General features: G+C 55.1%; 1 long non-coding RNA gene across 1 annotated transcript in view; it reads left to right on the top strand.

Annotated features, from left to right (window-relative positions):
* Positions 1-4,301: 4,301 nt before the first annotated feature.
* Positions 4,302-22,471, top strand: part of LOC138565829 (uncharacterized) — a 35,292-nt gene continuing 17,122 nt past the window's right edge. Inside the window, exon 1 of the long non-coding RNA XR_011301639.1 lies at positions 4,302-4,807. This is a non-coding gene — a long non-coding RNA (uncharacterized lncRNA). The remainder of the gene's footprint in view (positions 4,808-22,471) is intronic.

A 22,471-nucleotide genomic window follows, 5' to 3' on the forward strand; every position in this document is an offset into this window, starting at 1 on the left:
TGCCCATGATGGTTGTGAGTTTGCCTCAGCCACCGCCCTCCAGGTTTACAGCCAACGCCTTCTCCTCCGTGCTCCTCAGCATCCACCCCTCATCCTTGTAGAGGCAGAAGAAGATCCCTTCAGCTCTCATGGAGGTATGACTCTGGCTGCCTGGTGCTAGGCATGAACATATGGTGACACCGGCCTACCTCATGTAGCTTTTGGGTACTGTGAGGGGACAGAAATACGAGGCAATAAAGTAGATAGAGCTTCCTGACAAGTAGCCATTTCATTAAATATTACAGGTTAGATAAATGCCTTGCTTTCCCTAACCTAACACGAATTTCCCTATTTGTCAAACTAAGACTAAAGGAAAGCACTCTAACATCAAAAGGTATCTGTCCCTTGCACTTATACATACAACAAAATCATACAGGTATCATATGGTCGTTTAAACTCAAATTAACAATTATATTAAAACATAAACTTAGTAAACATGTGTCCTTTTAACCAAGGTCAGATCCATTTCCCCAGGTTTCATTCAGGAAATAAAGTTCAAATCAAGAAATGTATTTTTCAATAGCCAAGGTCCACTCCAAATACAACACAACGTTCTTTTCATTCCATAAGTATTTCACTTGGCACTTGGAGTGTTTGATTGCTAACCAGGTTGTATCACTCTTCAAGATGATTGTCAACGTTTCCACAAGCTCTTGCTTGATAAACCAAAAAAGACTTTGGGCCTCATTACAACTGTGCCGGTCCGGAAACAACAGTGCCGGTAAGCCTACCAGCACCATTGTTTCAAGACCGGCGCAGAATGGGTTTGCCTCATGGAGCCGCTGTGCCCAACAAGGCAGACCCTGCCAGACACAGCGGCCATGGTAAACAAGCCATAAAGGAAGCACCAGCCACGTTATTAACGGTGCCGGTGCTTCCGTGTTCCCCATTCTCATTGAGTCCGATTGGACTCAATGGGAATGGGGAATTACAATTTACCGGTGCCTGACTGTCCAGAACATCAGGGTTGTAATCCCCCAGTGTTACCGTCAAGCCAGGTGCTGGTAAATCTTACAAATCCGGCGGCAACGCGCCAGTAGCACCGGCAGGTTTACCGTCGGACTTGTAATGAGGCCCTTTGTCTTCACACTTCCAGTCAGTATTCAATAATTCCACTTCTTTGAAGAACAACCACTTTCAAATTTCTTCTTCATAAACAATAATGTTTTGTCAGGATGGTTTTACCACAGTTCATCATAACACATCAGTGGACTTGCCACTTTCTTTCCAGCACAAACTTCTTTTTAATTGTCTTCTTCCTGGTCCACTAACCACTAATATTCCCTTTCCTGCTATGCTCGCCTGCAAGGATAATACTCCTACCACTGCTACAAGTACTCTGTCGTGAGGCTTGCTTCAAACTCTCCACACCTAGATCCTCAATGTGGAAATGTAATTAAAAAAACTGCTTCTTGGAAAAGCCTTTGAATTTCAACAACCAAAATGGGGACACAACTTCTTCCACTATAGTACAATGCACATTGACATTATTTTTTCCCACAGATTTGTTTGCCACATACAATGCAGGTTATATTCCTCTCCCCCTTGAAGATTTCTACAAGGAGGGCTTCTTTAGGTTCCTTTTACACCACCAATTAGCTGCTGGTAATGTTTATTTATCAGGTATCCCTCATTGGGAAAGCTGTAAACCCTTTTCATTTATAATTGCCTTTTTTTAGCTTGGGCAAGGCTGGTTATTATCTTCGTTTTCAGGTAATCTCCCTTAATATTCATTTTGTTCGAATATTGTCCCCTCCTTACTTTAATAATGGTGGTTAGAATATTTTTCCAATCTGTCTCTCTCAACATAAGAGTTATGCCAAAATGTCTTTAGCTCAACAGTTCAGTATTCAAAAGGGTTGCAAACTCACCAGTCTTTCTTTGCGCTTCCGTTGGACCTGCTGCCGCTTTAACTTGTTCTTCTGTCGGGACTGTTTGAGCATCTGACAGCTCTGGTAACACTCCCGTTGCTCACGCCTTCTGGGAAGGGAGCCCTCTTTGCTCCTTGCATACTCCAGTGAACGCCACCCACCGGAGTAGAATGCTTCAGCAGGAGAGCTTCTCTCTCCTACAGGACAGCTAGTCTCAGCACCACTTCCCGCTGCGCGTTCCCTGCATTCAGGATTCCAAAATTCTGCGACTTTCCCTGCACCACGTCCCACTGAAGATACAGCTCAACAATTCAACAGCATCTTCTTCCTTCTGCTTCTGCTGCGCCCACTGCTTCTTTCTAATAGCCTGTACCTGAAGGGGCTTCAAATATGTTAAAGTCCCACTCAGGTGTGGGTCTTTATAACCCCTAGACTGCACACTACAGTTCTGCAACACTGGGCTCGTCTTCCTTGTCTTAGTAGTAGGAGAATTATGGGATTTGAAGTCCCTAATGTTATTATTCATTTTAACCTTATATAATTCACTCTGTTTAAATGATTTGTAGGATCTACTTTACTATGACAACAAGCCATTAGGTATTTTTGTATTATGGAAACCTCAACCTCTGAAGAAGATGAATACTGCGTCAGAGTTCTTAAATAAGTAACAGCAATGCGGCCACATCTCTTAAAAGGCCGACACCTAAACCATACATTAATGCTGATCTGTTTGGCAGGTCGAAGGATAGGAAACATACCCTACATCATTATTTCACATTCGTGTTCCATCTATGAGTCAAGCATGGTTGCATGTGGACACGTGTGTTTGGTAGGTCCAAGGACTTTAGTAAAGCACATATATTCCGATACATGAAGCAGACCATTAATCTGGGAGTGCTGGTGCGCATTGCGCACAATGAGTCATGTTAGTGCATCATTCTCAGACATGCCTACAGCTGGTCATTATTAATACATGGGATATTCCATCAGAACCCATTTTGAGCCATTCTTTGGCTCTTTGAACAACACCTGACCAAGGACTAATTCCAATGGACGCACATACCGACGCACAGACCTCACAGTACTGCGCTACTGTTAAAAGACACCAGCCCAAATGCCAGCTACCTGCACTCTGTACAGCACTCTGCTGCTCACGAGCTAGGTCCGCGCTTTAAACAATGAAATAAAATACATTTTTTTAAATATGCACCTTGTCAGAAGTAATCTGTGCATTCCAGAATCTGGGAATATATCCAAACAGGAATTGGCAGGATTTCTAAGCACAGAATAGACATTTTCTAGGACCTGCCATTGCCAGTAAGATGGGAACAGCTAGACAAAGCTGTGAATACCTCAGCATTTGATGTCAGTCTCTTGTCTAGCAAATGCCTATACATAGGCAAGCACTGTTGGCTTTGCTAATGATTATTTTAACATGTATTCACTCCGAGGAACAGATAGAAGGACACACATATTGCTTATGCATCAATGGCTAAAGGTACACTATGCACTATGGTACATCATTGTTATCACATCAGGAACTAATTAACAGCTGACACTAAGCCATTAACTCTTGGAAGACTGCTTAGAAATAACGATGGCAGACCCTATGCAACACCACATTTGATATTACTACCTGATAGAGATAGCTGAAATAGATCAGAGAAGGTTTTTTTCGGCGTGGTAGGGTACGAAAATGCGTAAAGTGATTGGCATGGACATTGGCAGCGAATTGGTGAGTCAAATGGCATCACCCACAGCTATGTATCCCACCTCACATCCCATCTCGCCCTCGTTGTACTCAAATGCACTAGTTTGGGCAAAGTGCCACTAAATAGCAACTAAAAGGATTAGTGAAGGGTTTGTATTTTCTCAATTGTGGCAGTTTGGGCACCGAATGTCTTTTCTACAAAGCTGAAAATGCCATCCTAATGTGTTGTCAGGAAACCCAGCGTGTCTTCAGAAATGTTTTCTTAAAGGTTTTCAGGCTGTTTTGGAAGATGGAGTCCGTTTAAATGGGGAGGATCTGCTAAGAGATGAAGACCAGTGGTAATGAGGAATAACCTTGTTTTCTTCCTATTGGGTGGCCGGTTGGACGGCTTGAAGTGACGCAAGTCTTTCTATTGGGTGCCCAGTCGGATGTCTTGCAGTGACACATGTATTTCTATTGGGTGCCCGGTTGGATGGCTTGACGTGACGCAAGTCTTTCTATTGGGTGCCCAGTCGGATGTCTTGCAGTGACACATGTATATCTATTGGGTGCCCGGTTGAATGGCTTGGCGTGACGCAAGTCTTTCTATTGGGTGCCATAACAGTGTAGGATTGCTTTGCATAATCTAGCCTGTATTTCTTGCAATACTAGTATTCAATGATAACTCTGGGCATGTATTCTTCTTTTTTTTTTCTTTTGCAGCAGGTATAATTCGTGCTCCACTTCTTTTGTAGTTTTCTTAGTGTGTCACCAGGGCCGGCCTTAGCGGCCGCAGCGCCCTGGGCATATTGCTTCCCTCACTCCCTCCCCGTGCGCCCCTGGTCTACTGGGGGAGGGGTGGGAGGCAGGATGCGCCACATTTCTTTCTACCTCCCTGCTCCGGCGCCGCGCAAGTAATTAATCACTGGAATAGGACGCTCATGCTAATGCGTGCAAACCGCCTCACTCCCGCGTCGCAACGAGGATGTAATCATGTGAACAGGGTGCTGACGGTTGCATTTAATAACAAAAGGGCGCCTGCCGCGCCTTCTTCCACTATACCAGCTCGGGAAGCCCTTGAAAGACTCCCCCGAGCTGGCGTGGCAGGGGGCTAAGGTCAGCCCTGTGTGTCAGCATCCTTTTAGCTTGGAATCCAGTATGAAGGATTGTTGGATTCAAAACAATTATGGGTGTCCTATAGGAAAAGGTAAGCTGGTGTCCATTCTGTTTTCTTTTCCATATAGATTTGTGGGTTATCCCCTGATGCAAAAGAGCAGGTGGTTCCAGATTCCTGGTGGTGGCAGCCAACCTCCGGAACAATCTACCACTCTCCCTTCGATCTGAACCCTCCCATCCTCTGTTCAGAACAAAGCGCAAGCCATACCTGTTTAACTAATACTGTACCTACCTATTGCAGGTATCTTGTCTGTAACCAGTGCCTAGATATGACGGGCTGTGACGCTGAGGTTGTTGGTAGCAGACTAGACTCTTTTGTGGTGCTAAATGGCAGTGACACAGTGTGAACTTCGGATCCTCAGTTGGTTGTGATGAGTTGTGAATTGTTTCTCAGAAAAGAAAAGAACAATTGTGGAACACTTCTTCGATGATGGATCAGAAAGTGGGGTTCCCTGTCGTCCATGAAGTCTATGTGCAGAATGGAACCCAGCAACATTTTCTCTCTAGGGGTCTGCAACCTGTGGCTCTCTAGATGTTTTGGCCTATAAATACCGTGATCCCCACCATTGACCTTCCAGGAAAGGGATGATGGAAGTTGTAGTCCAAAACATAGGGCATGCCAAAGGTTCCAGCCCCTGTACATCGACCATGGTCGCAACGTTCATGAATTGAATCTAGACAGAATTTGTAACTCGTTTGGCTAAGAAAGGAACCCTTGTGATGGTACAATGTTGTTGCATTGACATTCCTTTTTTCGATGGGTTTTTACTGGCATTTTCTTTCCCAAAAAAACTCAACAAAAAACATATGGGGTAGTGGGTTAGGGTACGTAAGGGCTTGGGAGTTAGGGAATAATGTTTAATTAATAAGGGATGGGGGGTTGGGGCGAGACCCCCCAAAATGAAAAAGAAACATTTGCGATTTGTTTTTTGAAAAAAAGTTTAGGAAAAAACCCTTGGAAAAAAAGACTGTTGGTTTAATAAAATAGAACCCCTGTGATACACCGGAAATTATCGCCTCGAGAGAGAGTACATTCTCTGGGAGTGGAATTATGAATATGCCGACTCACTTACTCAGAGATCCATGTAGTCCAGGAAAGGCAATTTGAGCTATTCTTATTCGGAGGCTTTTGTGTTTGTCATGTAAGAAGTCTGTGATTATTTAACTTGTAATAGTAAAGTCGAGGATCTAGGTGGGATGGGCTACGGTTCATGGGTGGGATGGGCTACGATTCATGTGGGTCTAGGTGGGACAGGCCATGGTTCATGTGGGTCTAGGTGGGATGGGCTACGGTTCATGCGGGTCTAGGTGGGATGGGCTTCGGTTCACGGGTGGGACGGGCTATGGTTCATGTGGGTCTAGGTGGGACGGCCCATGGTTCATGTGGGTCTAGGTGGGATGGGCTACAGTTCATGTTGGTCTAGGCGGGATGGGCTACGGTTCATGTGGGTCTAGGTTGGATGGGCTATGGTTCATGTAGGACTAGGTGGTACGGGCTACGGTTCATGGGTGGGACGGGCTGCGGTTCATGTGGGTGTAGGTAGGATGGGCTATGGTTCATGTGGGTCTAGGTAGGACGGGCTATGGTTCATGGGTGGGACGGGCTACGGTTCATGTGGGTCTAGGTGGGACGGGACATGGTTCATGTGGGTCTATGCAGACGGGCTATGGTTCATGTGGGTCTAGGTGGGACGTGCCATGGTTCATGTGGGTCTAGGTGGGATGGGCTACAGTTCATGTGGATCTAGGTGGGATAGGCCATGATTTATGTGGGTCTAGGTGGGATGGGCTACAGTTCATGTGTGTCTAGGTGGGACGGGCCATGGTTCATGTGGTGTGGGTCTAGGTGGGATGGGCTACGGTTCACGTGGGTGTACGTGGGACGGGCTACTCTACATGTGGGTCTAGGTGGGATGGGCTACAGTTCATGTGGGTCTAGGTGGGACGGGGTATGGTTCATGTGGGTCTATGTGGGACAGGCTAAGGTTCATGTGGGTCTAGGTGGGACGGGCTACGCTACATGTGGGTCTAGGTGGGACAGGCTACAGTTCATGTGGGTCTAGGTGGGACGGGCCATGGTTCATGTGGGTCTAGGTGGGATGGGTGACAGTTCACGTGGGTCTAGGTGGGACGGGCCATGATTCATGTGGGTCTAGGTGGGATGGGCTATGGTTCATGTGGGCCTAGGTGGGATGGGCCATGGTTCATGTGGTGTGGGCCTAGGTGGGATGGGCTATGGTTCATGTGGGTCTAGGTGGGATGGGCTATGGTTCATGTGGGTCTAGGTGAGATGGCCCATGGTTCATGTGGTGTGGGTCTAGGTGGGATGGGCTATGGTTCATGTGGGTCTAGGTGGGATGGGCTACGGTTCATGTGGGTGTATGTGGGATGGGCTACGTTACATGTGGGTCTAGGTGGGACGGGCTACAGTTCATGTGGGTCTAGGTGGGACGGGCTGAGGTTCATGTGGGTCTAGGTGGGACGTGCTGAGGTTCATGTGCGTCTAGGTGGGACGGGCTATGGTTCATGTGGGTCTAGGTGGGATGGGCGACAGGTCATGTGGGTCTAGGTGGGATGAGCTACGGTTCATGTGGGTCTAGGTGGGACGGGCTGAGGTTCATATGGGTCTAGGTGGGACGGTCTGAGGTTCATGTGGGTCTAGGTGGGATGGGCTACAGTTCATGTGGATCTAGGTGGGATGGGCCATGATTTATGTGGGTCTAGGTGGGATGGGCTACAGTTCATGTGTGTCTAGGTGGGACGGGCCATGGTTCATGTGGGTCTAGGTGGGATGGGTGACAGTTCATGTGGGTCTAGGTGGGACGGGCCATGGTTCATGTGGGTCTAGGTGGGATGGGTGACAGTTCACGTGGGTATAGGTGGGAAGGGCCATGATTCATGTGGGTCTAGGTGGGATGGGCTATGGTTCATGTGGGCCTAGGTGGGATGGGCCATGGTTCATGTGGTGTGGGTCTAGTTGGGATGGGCTATGGTTCATGTGGGTCTAGGTGGGATGGGCTATGGTTCATGTGGGTCTAGGTGAGACGGCCCATGGTTCATGTGGTGTGGGTCTAGGTGGGATGGGCTATGGTTCATGTGGGTCTAGGTGGGATGGGCTACGGTTCATGTGGGTGTATGTGGGATGGGCTACGTTACATGTGGGTCTAGGTGGGACGGGCTACAGTTCATGTGGGTCTAGGTGGGACGGGCTGAGGTTCATGTGGGTCTAGGTGGGACGGGCGGAGGTTCATGTGCGTCTAGGTGGGACGGGCTATGGTTCATGTGGGTCTAGGTGGGATGGGCGACAGGTCATGTGGGTCTAGGTGGGATGAGCTACGGTTCATGTGGGTCTAGGTGGGATGAGCTACGGTTCATGTGGGTCTAGGTGGGACGGTCTGAGGTTCATGTGGGTCTAGGTGGGACGGGCCATGGTTCATGTGGGTCTAGGTGGGATGGGCGACAGGTCATGTGGGTCTAGGTGGGATGGGCTGAGGTTAATGTGGGTCTAGGTGGGACGGGCTACGGTTCATGTGGGTCTAGGTGGGATGGGCTACGGTTCATGTGGGTCTAGGTGGGATGGGCTACGGTTCATGTGGGTCTAGGTGGGATGGGCTGAGGTTAATGTGGGTCTAGGTGGGATGGGCTACGGTTCATATGTGTCTAGGTGGGATGGGCTACAGTTCATGTGGGTCTAGGTGGAATGGGCTACGGTTCATGTGGGTCTAGGTGGGATGGGCTTCGGTTCACGGGTGGGACGGGCTATGGTTCATGTGGGTCTAGGTGGGATGGGCCATGGTTCATGTGGATCTAGGTGGGACGGGCCATGGTTCATGTGGGTCTAGGCGGGATGGGCTACGGTTCATGTGGGTCTAGGTTGGATGGGCTATGGTTCATGTAGGACTAGGTGGGTCGGGCTACGGTTCATGGGTGGGACGGGCTGCGGTTCATGTGGGTGTAGGTAGGATGGGCTATTGTTCATGTGGGTCTAGGTAGGATGGGCTATGGTTCATGGGTGGGACGGGCTACGGTTCATGTGGGTCTAGGTGGGACAGGACATGGTTCATGTGGGTCTATGCAGACGGGCTATGGTTCATGTGGGTCTAGGTGGGACGTGCCATGGTTCATGTGGGTTTAGGTGGGATGGGCTACAGTTCATGTGGATCTAGGTGGGATGGGCCATGATTTATGTGGGTCTAGGTGGGATGGGCTACAGTTCATGTGTGTCTAGGTGGGACGGGCCATGGTTCATGTGGTGTGGGTCTAGGTGGGATGGGCTACGGTTCACGTGGGTTTATGTGGGACGGGCTACTCTACATGTGGGTCTAGGTGGGAAGGGCTACAGTTCATGTGGGTCTAGGTGGGACGGGGTATGGTTCATGTGGGTCTATGTGGGACGGGCTAAGGTTCATGTGGGTCTAGGTGGGACGGGCTACGCTACATGTGGGTCTAGGTGGGACAGGCTACAGTTCATGTGGGTCTAGGTGGGACGGGCCATGGTTCATGTGGGTCTATGTGGGATGGGCGACAGTTCACGTGGGTCTAGGTGGGACGGGCCATGATTCATGTGGGTCTAGGTGGGATGGGCTATGGTTCATGTGGGTCTAGGTGGGACGGGCCATGGTTCATGTGGTGTCGGTCTAGGTGGGATGGGCTATGGTTCATGTGGGTCTAGGTGGGATGGGCTATGGTTCATGTGGGTCTAGGTGAGACGGCCCTGGTTCATGTGGTGTGGGTCTAGGTGGGATGGGCTATGTTCATGTGGGTCTAGGTGGGACGGGCTACGGTTCATGTGGGTGTATGTGGGATGGGCTACGTTACATGTGGGTCTAGGTGGGACGGGCTACAGTTCATGTGGGTCTAGGTGGGACGGGCTGAGGTTCATGTGGGTCTAGGTGGGACGGGCTATGGTTCATGTGGGTCTAGGTGGGATGGGCGACAGGTCATGTCGGTCTAGGTGGGACGAGCTACGGTTCATGTGGGTCTAGGTGGGACGGGCTGAGGTTCATGTGGGTCTAAGTGGAACGGTCTGAGGTTCATGTGGGTCTAGGTGGGACGGGCCATGGTTCATGTGGGTCTAGGTGGGATGGGCGACAGGTCATGTGGATCTAGGTGGGATGGGCTGAGGTTAATGTGGGTCTAGGTGGGACGGGCTACGGTTCATGTGGGTCTAGGTGGGATGGGCTACGGTTCATGTGGGTCTAGGTGGGATGGGCTACGGTTCATGTGATGGGCTGAGGTTAATGTGGGTCTAGGTGGGATGGGCTACGGTTCATATGTGTCTAGGTGGGATGGGCTACGGTTCATGTGGGTCTAGGTGGGACGGGCTACGGTTCATGTGGGTCTAGGTGGGATGGGCTACGGTTCATGTGGGTCTAGGTGGAATGGGCTACGGTTCATGTGGGTCTAGGTGGGATGGGCTGAGGTTAATGTGGGTCTAGGTGGGACGGGCTACGGTTCATGTGTGTCTAGGTGGGATGGGCTACGGTTCATGTGGGTCTAGGTGGGATGGGCTGAGGTTAATGTGGGTCTAGGTGGGACGGGCTACGGTTCATGTGGGTCTAGGTGGGATGGGTTGAGGTTCATGTGGGTCTAGGTGGGATGGGCTACGGTTCATGTGGGTCTAGGTGGGACGGGCTACGGTTCATGTGGGTCTAGGTGGGATGGGCTGAGGTTAATGTGGGTCTAGGTGGGACGGGCTTTCATCTTTAGTCAGTATTTGCCAATGTTTATTTATGCATCTCTTAATTTGTGTACTCTGAGTAGAAAATCTTGATACGTATACCAATGATGGTGATGTTGGTTTGCTTTTTGGCATAAGGATGCTGGCTCTTGTTTTTGTCGCTACCTTCTCTGTTGCTGTTAGTATATCATCTTCATGGTATCCCCGATCTTCAAGCTTCTTGCTCAATCTAATTAACTCTTGTTCAAACTCACTTTGATCACTGATTATCCTTTTGAGACCCAACATCTGACCATAGGGCAAATTCCGTAGTGTGTTTTGTGGATGAAAGCTCATCCGATGTAGTAAATTGTTTCTATCTGTTGGTTTGGTGAATAATGATGTTTTAATCTGTTGATTGTGTACATTGATGTGAATGTCCAGGTAATGAATTCCAGGATTCCCTATCTCGAAGGTGAATTGTATTCGATGGTCTATACTGTTGATGTACTGAAGAAACTCAATATTTTACACACTTACATTTTGCATGAGTGACAGAGATTGGACGGTTCAGATACTTAATTTTTTTCAAGTATCTCCTGTCTTTGAACATATCATTACCTACGAGCATTTCTCACTCACACAGGCACTGACTAGCATACCATGCAACACCATAACTTTATTACACACTCCGTAGCATTCACGCATCATACACGTACCTCGTCACTCATTTATTGATAGTAATTGTAGCATATTTTGCACATATACAAATTACAACTATAATTAGTCTTTAGGTACCTGACACCCACCATCTAGTTGATTAACAGATTACAGAGACAGAGCACAGCAATTTGCATTAAGCACCAGAGACATGCCCACAACAATATGGCCGTCGGGCTCGACAGCGAGCGGCCATTTTAGATATACACGTTGCCTAGACAACGCTTTACTTTTCTGTGACACCCGGGACTGGTAGCAGCTCGGAAGGAAAGGCACGTAAGGATTGCTTTAACAATAACAAAGCTCTTTAGGTAAGCACTATGACATAACAAGAACCAAGAGCAGCAGTGCTCCTTATCAGAACGAACACGTTTAAGCACACGTTTGACTCATACTATTTAACCTTTTTTAAGCGTTAGACAAACGCATCCGACAACGCTGACCAGCGCCGCTAATCGCGCCTGGGATACAGAAGCACTGGCAGGTTAGTGCTCGCATACGACATAAGGAAGAATAGATATACATAACATTTGGTGAGAGCCGACAATGTTTAGTTTAACTACCAGCGTGAATAAAGACAGATTGACTAGACAAAATGTATAATGATCCTTAAGATTACAGAGAAGATTGGGTAGATGGTTCTCTATGCTGTAATAACACGTGGAACAAGTTTCATCATTATCAAGTTTCATCATTAAATTATGAGTGCGCAAGGAATAAGTTAAATATGGATCTTGCATAAATTTACAGGTATTTTTACACAAGTCACTAACAGCGGCATATGTTGTTTTCTCTTTCTCTTTACGTGTTGTTTGTCAATCGTTTTTGTCCCCTGTATTTTTCAATGTTCTTGCAATGCGTCTATTGGAATATGAATGTGTAATTTTTGATTCTTTTGATGATGGTAGAACAATTTAAGTAATCCTGAATAGATTTACTCGGCTCTGAAGAAGGAAACTAGGTTTTCCGAAATGCATTAGCCACAGGGTTATCGTTTGCCTACAAAACAGCAAATTACAAATTGGTGTTTCTTAACCAATGACAAGCTTTTATTAATTCACATAGCAGTGGATTAAAGAAAATAATTTCAAAATAATTTTCAACTGTGTTCGACTCTTCATTAGATATTTTTTGACAAAGTATAATTACAGGCCGATTCATGGAATTAATGTGCGCTGAAAATTCCCGCGCAAGCGTGCGAAACTGTGCGAATCGCAGTGGAAGTGCGAAAATCGCAGCAAAACCCGCGCGCATCGATTCATGGAAGTCCGTGCGCGAGTAAAATCTGGGATGTGCGCTGAAAATCTGCATGGCGCACGCCGGCGCACAGTTCATCTAAGGGCGTGCGCTCCGGCCACAGCGAAAGCGCACATAGCGCAGCGCACATAACAAAAGTAGGCGTAACACGAGCGTGACATGCGGAATGGGGAACAACGCATGAAAATGCCCCCACTCATGTCCCCTTGCACCCCCGCCCCCCAGCACTGAGGGGTACCTGCCAGCAGGCCCCCACTCATGTCCCCTTGCACACCCACCCCCCAGCAGTGCAGGGCACCTGCCAGCAGGCCCCCACTCATGTCCCCTTGCAAACCCACCCCTCAGTACTGAGGGGCACCTGCCAACAGGCCCCCACTCATGTCCCCTTGCACACCCACCCCTCAGCAGTGCAGGGCACCTGCTATCAGGCCCCCACTCATGTCCCCTTGCACTCCCACCCCCCAGCAGTGCAGGGCACCTGCCAGCAGGCCCCCACTCATGGTCCCTTGCACCCCCACCCCCCAGCAGTGGAAGGCACCTGCCAGAAGGCCCCCACTCATGTCCCCCTGCACACCCACCCCCCAGCAGTGCAGGGCATCTGCCAGCAGGCCCCCACTCATGTCCCCTTGGACCCCCACCCCCCAGCACTGAGGGGCACCTGCCAACAGGCCCCACTCATGTCCCCTTGCACCCCCACCCACCAGCAGTGGAAGGCACCTGCCAACAGGCCCCCACTCATGTCCCCTTGCACACCCACCCCCCAGCAGTGCAGGGCACCTGCCAGCAGGCCCCCAATCATGTCCCCTTGCACCCCCACCCCCCAGCACTGAGGGGCACCTTCCAACAGGCCCACACTGATGTCCCCTTGCACCCCCACCCCCCCAGCACTGAGGGGCACCTGCCAGCAGGCCCCCACTCATGTCCCCTTGCACCCCCACCCACCAGCAGTAGAAGGCACCTGCCAGCAGGCCCCCACTCATGTCCCCTTGCACATCCACCCCCCAGCAGTGCAGGGCACCTGCCAGCAGGCCCCCAATCATGTCCCCTTGCACCCCAACCCCCAGCAGTGCAGGGCACCTGCCAGCAGGCCCCCACTAATGTCCCCTTGCACACCCACCCCCAGCAGTGCAGGGCACTTGCCAGCAGGCCCCCACCCATGTCCCCTTGCACCCCCACTCCCCACCACTGAGGGGCACCTGCCAGCAGGCCCCCACTCATGTCCCCTTGAACCTCCACCCCCCAGCAGTGCAGGGCACCTGCCAGCAGGCCCCCACTCATGTCCCACTCATGTCCCCTTGCACCCCCACCCCCCAGCAGTGCAGGGCACCGGCCAGCAGGCCCCCACTCATGTCCCCTTGCACACCCACCCCCCAGCAGTGCAGGGCACCTGCCAGCAGGCCCCCACTCATGTCCCCTTGCACCCCCACCCCCCAGCACTGAGGGGCACCTGCCAACAGGCCCCAACTCATGTCCCCTTGCACCTCCACCCCCAGCACTGAGGGGCACCTGCCAACAGGCCACCACTCATGTCCCCTTGCACCCCCACGCCCCAGCAGTGCAGGGCACCTGCCAGCAAGCCCCCACTCAAGTCCCCTTGCACCCCAACCCCCCAGCACTGAGGGGCACCTGCCAGCAGGCCCCCACTCATGTCCCCTTGCGCCCCCATCCCCCAGCAGTGCAGGGCACCTGCCAGCAGGCCCCCACTCATGTCCCACTCGTGTCCCCTTGCACCCCCACCCCTCAGCAGTGCAGGGCACCTGCCAGCAGGCCCCCACTCATGTCCCACTCATGTCCCCTTGCACCCCCACCCCACAGCAGTGCAGGGCACCTGCCAGCAGGCCCCCACTCATGTCCCCTTGCACCCCCACCCCCCAGCAGTGCAGGGCACCTGCCAGCAGGCCCCCACTCATGTCCCCTTGCACCCCCACCCCTCAGCACTGAGGGGTACCTGCCAACAGGCCCCCACTCATGTCCCCTTGCACCCCCACCCCCCAGCACTGAGGGGTACCTGCCAACAGGCCCCCACTCATGTCCCCTTGCACCCCACCCCCCAGAAGTGCAGGGCACCTGGCAGCAGGCCCCCACTCATCTCCCACTCATGTCCCCTTGCACCCCCACCCCACAGCACCTAGGAGCACCTGCCAGCAGGCCCCCACTCATGTCCCCTTGCACCCCTAGCCCCCAGCAGTGCAGGGCACCTGCCAGTAGGCCCCCACTCATGTCCCACTCATGTCCCCTTGCACCCCCACCTCCCAGCACTGAGGGGCACCTGCCAGCAGGCCCCCACTCATGTCCCCTTGCACCCCCACCCCCAGCAGTGCAGGGCACCTGCCAGCAGGCCCCCACTCATGTCCCACTCATGTCCCCCTGCACCCCTACCCCCCAGCACTGAGGAGCACCTGCCAGAAGGCCCCCCCTCATGTCCCCTTGCACCCCCACCCCCCAGCACTGAGGGGCACCTGCCAGAAGGCCCCCACTCATGTCCCACTTATGTCCCCTTGCACCCCCACCCCCCAGCAGTGCAGGGCACCTGCCAGCAGGCCCCCACTCATGTCCCCTTGCACACCCACCCCCCAGCAGTGCAGGGCACCTGCCAGCAGGCCCCCACTCATGTCCCCTTGCACCCCCACCCCCCCAGCACTGAGGGGCACCTGCCAGCAGGCCCCCACTCATGTCCCCTTGCACCCCCACCCACCAGCAGTAGAAGGCACCTGCCAACAGGCCCCCACTCATGTCCCCTTGCACATCCACCCCCCAGCAGTGCAGGGCACCTGCCAGCAGGCCCCCAATCATGTCCCATTGCACCCCAACCCCCAGCAGTGCAGGGCACCTGCCAGCAGGCCCCCACTAATGTCCCCTTGCACACCCACCCCCAGCAGTGCAGGGCACCTGCCAGCAGGCCCCCACCCATGTCCCCTTGCACCCCCACTCCCCAGCACTGAGGGGCACCTGCCAGCAGGCCCCCACTCATGTCCCCTTGAACCTCCACCCCCCAGCAGTGCAGGGCACCTGCCAGCAGGCCCCCACTCATGTCCCACTCATGTCCCCTTGCACCCCCACCCCCCAGCAGTGCAGGGCACCGGCCAGCAGGCCCCCACTCATGTCCCCTTGCACACCCACCCCCCAGCAGTGCAGGGCACCTGCCAGCAGGCCCCCACTCATGTCCCCTTGCACCCCCACCCCTCAGCACTGAGGGGCACCTGCCAACAGGCCCCAACTCATGTCCCCTTGCACCTCCACCCCCAGCACTGAGGGGCACCTGCCAACAGGCCCCCACTCATGTCCCCTTGCACCCCCACGCCCCAGCAGTGCAGGGCTCCTGCCAGCAAGCCCCCACTCAAGTCCCCTTGCACCCCAACCCCCCAGCACTGAGGGGCACCTGCCAGTAGGCCCCCACTCATGTCCCCTTGCGCCCCCATCCCCCAGCAGTGCATGGCACCTGCCAGCAGGCCCCCACTCATGTCCCACTCGTGTCCCCTTGCACCCCCACCCCTCAGCAGTGCAGGGCACCTGCCAGCAGGCCCCCACTCATGTCCCACTCATGTCCCCTTGCACCCCCACCCCACAGCAGTGCAGGGCACCTGCCAGCAGGCCCCCACTCATGTCCCCTTGCACCCCCACCCCCCAGCAGTGCAGGGCACCTGCCAGCAGGCCCCCACTCATGTCCCCTTGCACCCCCACCCCTCAGCACTGAGGGGTACCTGCCAACAGGCCCCCACTCATGTCCCCTTGCACCCCCACCCCCCAGCACTGAGGGGTACCTGCCAACAGGCCCCCACTCATGTCCCCTTGCACCCCACCCCCCAGCAGTGCAGGGCACCTGGCAGCAGGCCCCCACTCATGTCCCACTCATGTCCCCTTGCACCCCCACCCCACAGCACCTAGGAGCACCTGCCAGCAGGCCCCCACTCATGTCCCCTTGCACCCCTAGCCCCCAGCAGTGCAGGGCACCTGCCAGTAGGCCCCCACTCATGTCCCACTCATGTCCCCTTGCACCCCCACCTCCCAGCACTGAGGGGCACCTGCCAGCAGGCCCCCACTCATGTCCCCTTGCACCCCCACCCCCAGCAGTGCAGGGCACCTGCCAGCAGGCCCCCACTCATGTCCCACTCATGTCCCCCTGCACCCCTACCCCCCAGCACTGAGGAGCACCTGCCAGAAGCCCCCCCCCCTCATGTCCCCTTGCACCCCCACCCCCCAGCACTGAGGGGCACCTGCCAGAAGGCCCCCACTCATGTCCCACTTATGTCCCCTTGCACCCCCACCCCCCAGCAGTGCAGGGCACCTGCCAGCAGGCCCCCACTCATGTCCCCTTGCACACCCACCCCCCAGCAGTGCAGGGCACCTGCCAGCAGGCCCCCACTCATGTCCCCTTGCACCCCCACCCCTCAGCACTGAGGGGTACCTGCCAACAGGCCCCCACTCATGTCCCCTTGTACCCCCACCCCCCAGCACTGAGGGGTACCTGCCAACAGGCCCCCACTCATGTCCCCTTGCACCCCACCTCCCAGCAGTGCAGGGCACCTGCCAGCAGGCCCCCACTCATGTCCCACTCATGTCCCCTTGCACCCCCAGCCCCCAGCAGTGCAGGGCACCTGCCAGCAGGCCCCCACTCATGTCCCCTTGCACACCCACCCCCCAGCAGTGCAGGGCACCTGCCAGCAGGCCCCCACTCATGTCCCCTTGCACCCCCACCCCTCAGCACTGAGGGGTACCTGCCAACAGGCCCCCACTCATGTCCCCTTGGACCCCCACCCCCCAGCACTGAGGGGTACCTGCCAACAGGCCCCCACTCATGTCCCCTTGCACCCCACCCCCCAGCAGTGCAGGGCACCTGGCAGCAGGCCCCCACTCATGTCCCACTCATGTCCCCTTGCACCCCCACCCCACAGCACCTAGGAGCACCTGCCAGCAGGCCCCCACTCATGTCCCCTTGCACCCCTAGCCCCCAGCAGTGCAGGGCACCTGCCAGTAGGCTGCCAATCATGTCCCACTCATGTCCCCTTGCACCCCCACCTCCCAGCACTGAGGGGCACCTGCCAGCAGGCCCCCACTCATGTCCCCTTGCACCCCCACCCCCAGCAGTGCAGGGCACCTGCCAACAGGCCCCCACTCATGTCCCACTCATGTCCCCCTGCACCCCTACCCCCAGCACTGAGGAGCACCTGCCAGCAGGCCCCCACTCATGTCCCCTTGCACCCCCACCCCTCAGCACTGAGGGGTACCTGCCAACAGGCCCCCACTCATGTCCCCTTGCACCCCCACCCCCCAGCACTGAGGGGTACCTGCCAACAGGCCCCCACTCATGTCCCCTTGCACCCCACCCCCCAGCAGTGCAGGGCACCTGGCAGCAGGCCCCCACTCATGTCCCACTCATGTCCCCTTGCACCCCCACCCCACAGCACCTAGGAGCACCTGCCAGCAGGCCCCCACTCATGTCCCCTTGCACCCCTAGCCCCCAGCAGTGCAGGGCACCTGCCAGTAGGCCCCCACTCATGTCCCACTCATGTCTCCTTGCACCCCCACCTCCCAGCACTGAGGGGCACCTGCCAGCAGGCCCCCACTCATGTCCCCTTGCACCCCCACCCCCAGCAGTGCAGGGCACCTGCCAGCAGGCCCCCACTCATGTCCCACTCATGTCCCCCTGCACCCCTACCCCCCAGCACTGAGGAGCACCTGCCAGAAGGCCCCCCCCCCTCATGTCCCCTTGCACCCCCACCCCCCAGCACTGAGGGGCACCTGCCAGAAGGCCCCCACTCATGTCCCACTTATGTCCCCTTGCACCCCCACCCCCCAGCAGTGCAGGGCACCTGCCAGCAGGCCCCCACTCATGTCCCCTTGCACACCCACCCCCCAGCAGTGCAGGGCACCTGCCAGCAGGCCCCCACTCATGTCCCCTTGCACCCCCACCCCTCAGCACTGAGGGGTACCTGCCAACAGGCCCCCACTCATGTCCCCTTGTACCCCCACCCCCCAGCACTGAGGGGTACCTGCCAACAGGCCCCCACTCATGTCCCCTTGCACCCCACCTCCCAGCAGTGCAGGGCACCTGCCAGCAGGCCCCCACTCATGCCCCACTCATGTCCCCTTGCACCCCCAGCCCCCAGCAGTGCAGGGCACCTGCCAGCAGGCCCCCACTCATGTCCCCTTGCACACCCACCCCCCAGCAGTGCAGGGCACCTGCCAACAGGCCCCCACTCATGTCCCCTTGGACCCCCACCCCCCAGCACTGAGGGGTACCTGCCAACAGGCCCCCACTCATGTCCCCTTGCACCCCACCCCCCAGCACTGAGGGGTACCTGCCAACAGGCCCCCACTCATGTCCCCTTGCACCCCACCCCCCAGCAGTGCAGGGCACCTGGCAGCAGGCCCCCACTCATGTCCCACTCATGTCCCCTTGCACCCCCACCCCACAGCACCTAGGAGCACCTGCCAGCAGGCCCCCACTCATGTCCCCTTGCACCCCTAGCCCCCAGCAGTGCAGGGCACCTGCCAGTAGGCCGCCAATCATGTCCCACTCATGTCCCCTTGCACCCCCACCTCCCAGCACTGAGGGGCACCTGCCAGCAGGCCCCCACTCATGTCCCCTTGCACCCCCACCCCCAGCAGTGCAGGGCACCTGCCAACAGGCCCCCACTCATGTCCCACTCATGTCCCCCTGCACCCCTACCCCCAGCACTGAGGAGCACCTGCCAGAAGGCCCCCACTCATGTCCCCTTGCACCCCCACCCCCCAGCACTGAGGGGCACCTGCCAGAAGGCCCCCACTCATGTCCCACTTATATCCCCTTGCACCCCCACCCCCCAGCAGTGCAGGGCACCTGCCTGCAGGCCCCCACTCATGTCCCCTTGCACACCCACCCCCCAGCAGTGCAGGGCACCTGCCAGCAGGTCCCCACTCATGTCCCCTTGCACCCCCACCCCTCAGCACTGAGGGGTACCTGCCAACAGGCCCCCACTCATGTCCCCTTGTACCCCCCCAGCACTGAGGGGTACCTGCCAACAGGCCCCCACTCATGTCCCCTTGCACCCCACCTCCCAGCAGTGCAGGGCACCTGCCAGCAGGCCCCCTCTCATGTCCCACTCATGTCCCCTTGTACCCCCACCCCCCAGCACCTAGGAGCAACTGCCAGCAGGCTCCCACTCATGTCCCCTTGCACCTCCAGCCCCCAGCAGTGCAGGGCACCTGCCAGTAGGCCCCCACTCATGTCCCACTCATGCCCCCTTGCACCCCCACCCCCCAGTACTGAGGGGCACCTGCCAGCAGGCCCCCACTCATGTCCCCTTGCATCCCCACCCCCCAGCACTGAGGGGCACCTGCTAGCAGGCCCCCACTCATCTCCCCTTGCACACCCACCCTCAGCACTGAGGGGCACCTGCCAGCAGGCCCCCACTCAAGTCCACTTGCACCCCCACCCCCCAGCAGTGCAGGGCACCTGCCAGCAGGCCCACACTCATGTCCCCTTGCACCCCCACCCCCCAGCACTGAGGGGCACCTGCCAGCAGGCCCCCACTCATGTCCCACTCATGTCCCCTTGCACCCCCACCCCCGAGCAGTGAAATGGAGATCTCATGACACAAACCAAAAGTCAACTATGTACATCAACACATGTCCGCCACACGAAGGCAGGTGGTAGCGTCCCTGCGCTAACAAAAATAGCGTGTATTTCGGAGGTGCGTGGGAAGTTTCACACGCGATTGTGCCTGAGCGAGCGGGGTACATGTACTTCAGGGGCTCGCAGGAAGTTTTACACGTGATTGTGCCTGGGCGAGCGGGGTACGTGTACTTCAGGGGCTCGCTGGAAGTTTTACACGCAATTGGGCCTGGGCGAGCGGGGTACTTGTATTACTGGGGTGGCCAGGGAAGTACAGGAGGCAAATGCACGGAACGCCCACACGCACGCGCCAAAAAAGACACGCTAAATCAGAAACACGTACGCCAGCAGAAAGCAGGCGTACGTGGACCCGCGCAGCATAAGAGTGCACGCAAACAACAAGCAAGCTCAGACGCTAGGATGAACATACCGTTCCTAGCAGCAGTGGTCGTGGGATACCGCAGGAGGAGGAGGATAGTCAGGCCCAGAATTTTCACACCCAGAACCAGCCTTTTTGGCATGCCTGATGACCAGGTGTATGAGAGGTACAGGTTTCCACCTCACATAATACTCGACCTGGTCAGTGAGTGGGAGGATGACCTCACATCACCCACCCTCTGCTCCCAAGCACTCAGCCCCCTGCAGAAGGTCCTCAATGTACTGCATTTTTGGCCACCAGATCATTTAAGCGGACAAGTGCCATAGTGGGGGGGTGTCACAGGCCACATAGTCACTCTGCCTACACCAGGTCTTGGCCATCATGACTGCACGCCCATCAGTCCGCAGGCACATATACCTGCCCAGAACACCTGCAGAAAGGCAAGCTGTTTTCCAGGATTTCTACGGGGTGGCACAATTCCCAAAGTCCTAGGTGCCATTGATTGCACCCATGTGGCTCTACGTCCCCCCAGGACATCAGAGCACATCTATAGAAACCGCAAGCACTGGCAATCCATCAACGTCCAGGTAGTATGTGATGCCAAGGGAATCATCACCTCAGTATATGCCAAATATCCAGGGTCCACCCACGACAGTTTCATTTACAGAATGTCAACCCTAAACCGGGACCTAGAAGCTGGGCCGCATGGCGATACATGGCTGCTCGGTGAGTATAAATGCCACAGCACATGCATGCATGCCAGATACTGAGTAATGTCACAACCTTACTAATGATACCCATCACCACCTCCCCAGGGGACAGTGCCTACCCTCTGAGCACCCACATGATGACGCCAATTCGGAACCCCACCACGCCACCCGAGGTAAGATACAACACAGCCCATATTGCAACCCGGGGCATAGTGGAGTGCACATTCGGAGTGCTCAAGTCACGCTTTCGCTCCCTTGACCGTTCTGGCGGGCAGCTTTTATACGCTCCCCAGTAGTGTGCAGGATCATAGTGGCAGCGTGTGTCCTGCACAACGTTGCAACACGCCGGGGCCTGCCAGTGGACATTGTGGTGCCCCCACATCCCCACCCACATGCACGCCCGCTGCGCATGGGAGGGGAAAGGGCACGGGGTGAGGCAGCCCGAATGCAGCTGGTGGCTAATTACTTCACTTAGAATCACACCCCTGTGGAGAGCACACAGCCCTGCCACATACCAGCTGACAATTGATGATGACACAAGGGACAGTGAATTGTCACAACCCTACCAGCCTGAGATTGGTCACCTGGAAGTGTCACAATGTGTGCATCCCTACCTACAGAAACACCACCAATGGTGTGTCATCAAAAGACACATATGCTGCTAAATGCATTACTCCCTTGCAAAATACAACATGAGAAACGTGCCATGTCACCCAACCCTCCCAGCACCACCACCCAACACACCATGGCATGTCATGCTATGTGAGAGCAAACAAAGCAATCCCGAAAACCTGACACAAGTGTCACAAAGTACAGTGTCCCTAATGGAAACTGGCCACACACATTATGCTCCCAGTAATGTTGAACTAACAACACACATGACCAAATACTTACCAACAATACAATGCAGCTACACAAGCTCAAACATAACTAAAACATGACAGTACTAAGTTAAAGTAGTCGTAGTCTTATGACCTGAATATTGCACCACATCGCACACTTCCAACTGTAGTCTTGCAGGCTTCAAAAAGTACTGCATACAACATGAACTCCATCTCCAAAGTAGACGGCCTTGTGAAGACATGAGGAATGAACCTGCAAATTCAGAGGGAGACATGGAAGCAGAAGCATACATAATTCCAACATGCAGTGTACATTACAACAACAATATACACAAGGAATGTCTACACAGTATTGACTACAGACTGCCCACACAGCTCATGGGAGTCCAACATCACTGTGTACATCTTGGTCACACCCTTTGCAAGCCCATGGAAACGGGAAGCAGGAGGGGTGTGTGTCTCACGAACCCAAACATCGAACCCAAACTCAGGATAAGCCTGCATGTGCCCAGCTGGAATACAGTGGATGCTCAC

This window comes from Ambystoma mexicanum, chromosome 2p (assembly GCF_040938575.1).
Source record: "Ambystoma mexicanum isolate Mex_15411 chromosome 2p, UKY_AmexF1_1, whole genome shotgun sequence".
Lineage (NCBI taxonomy): Eukaryota > Metazoa > Chordata > Amphibia > Caudata > Ambystomatidae > Ambystoma > Ambystoma mexicanum.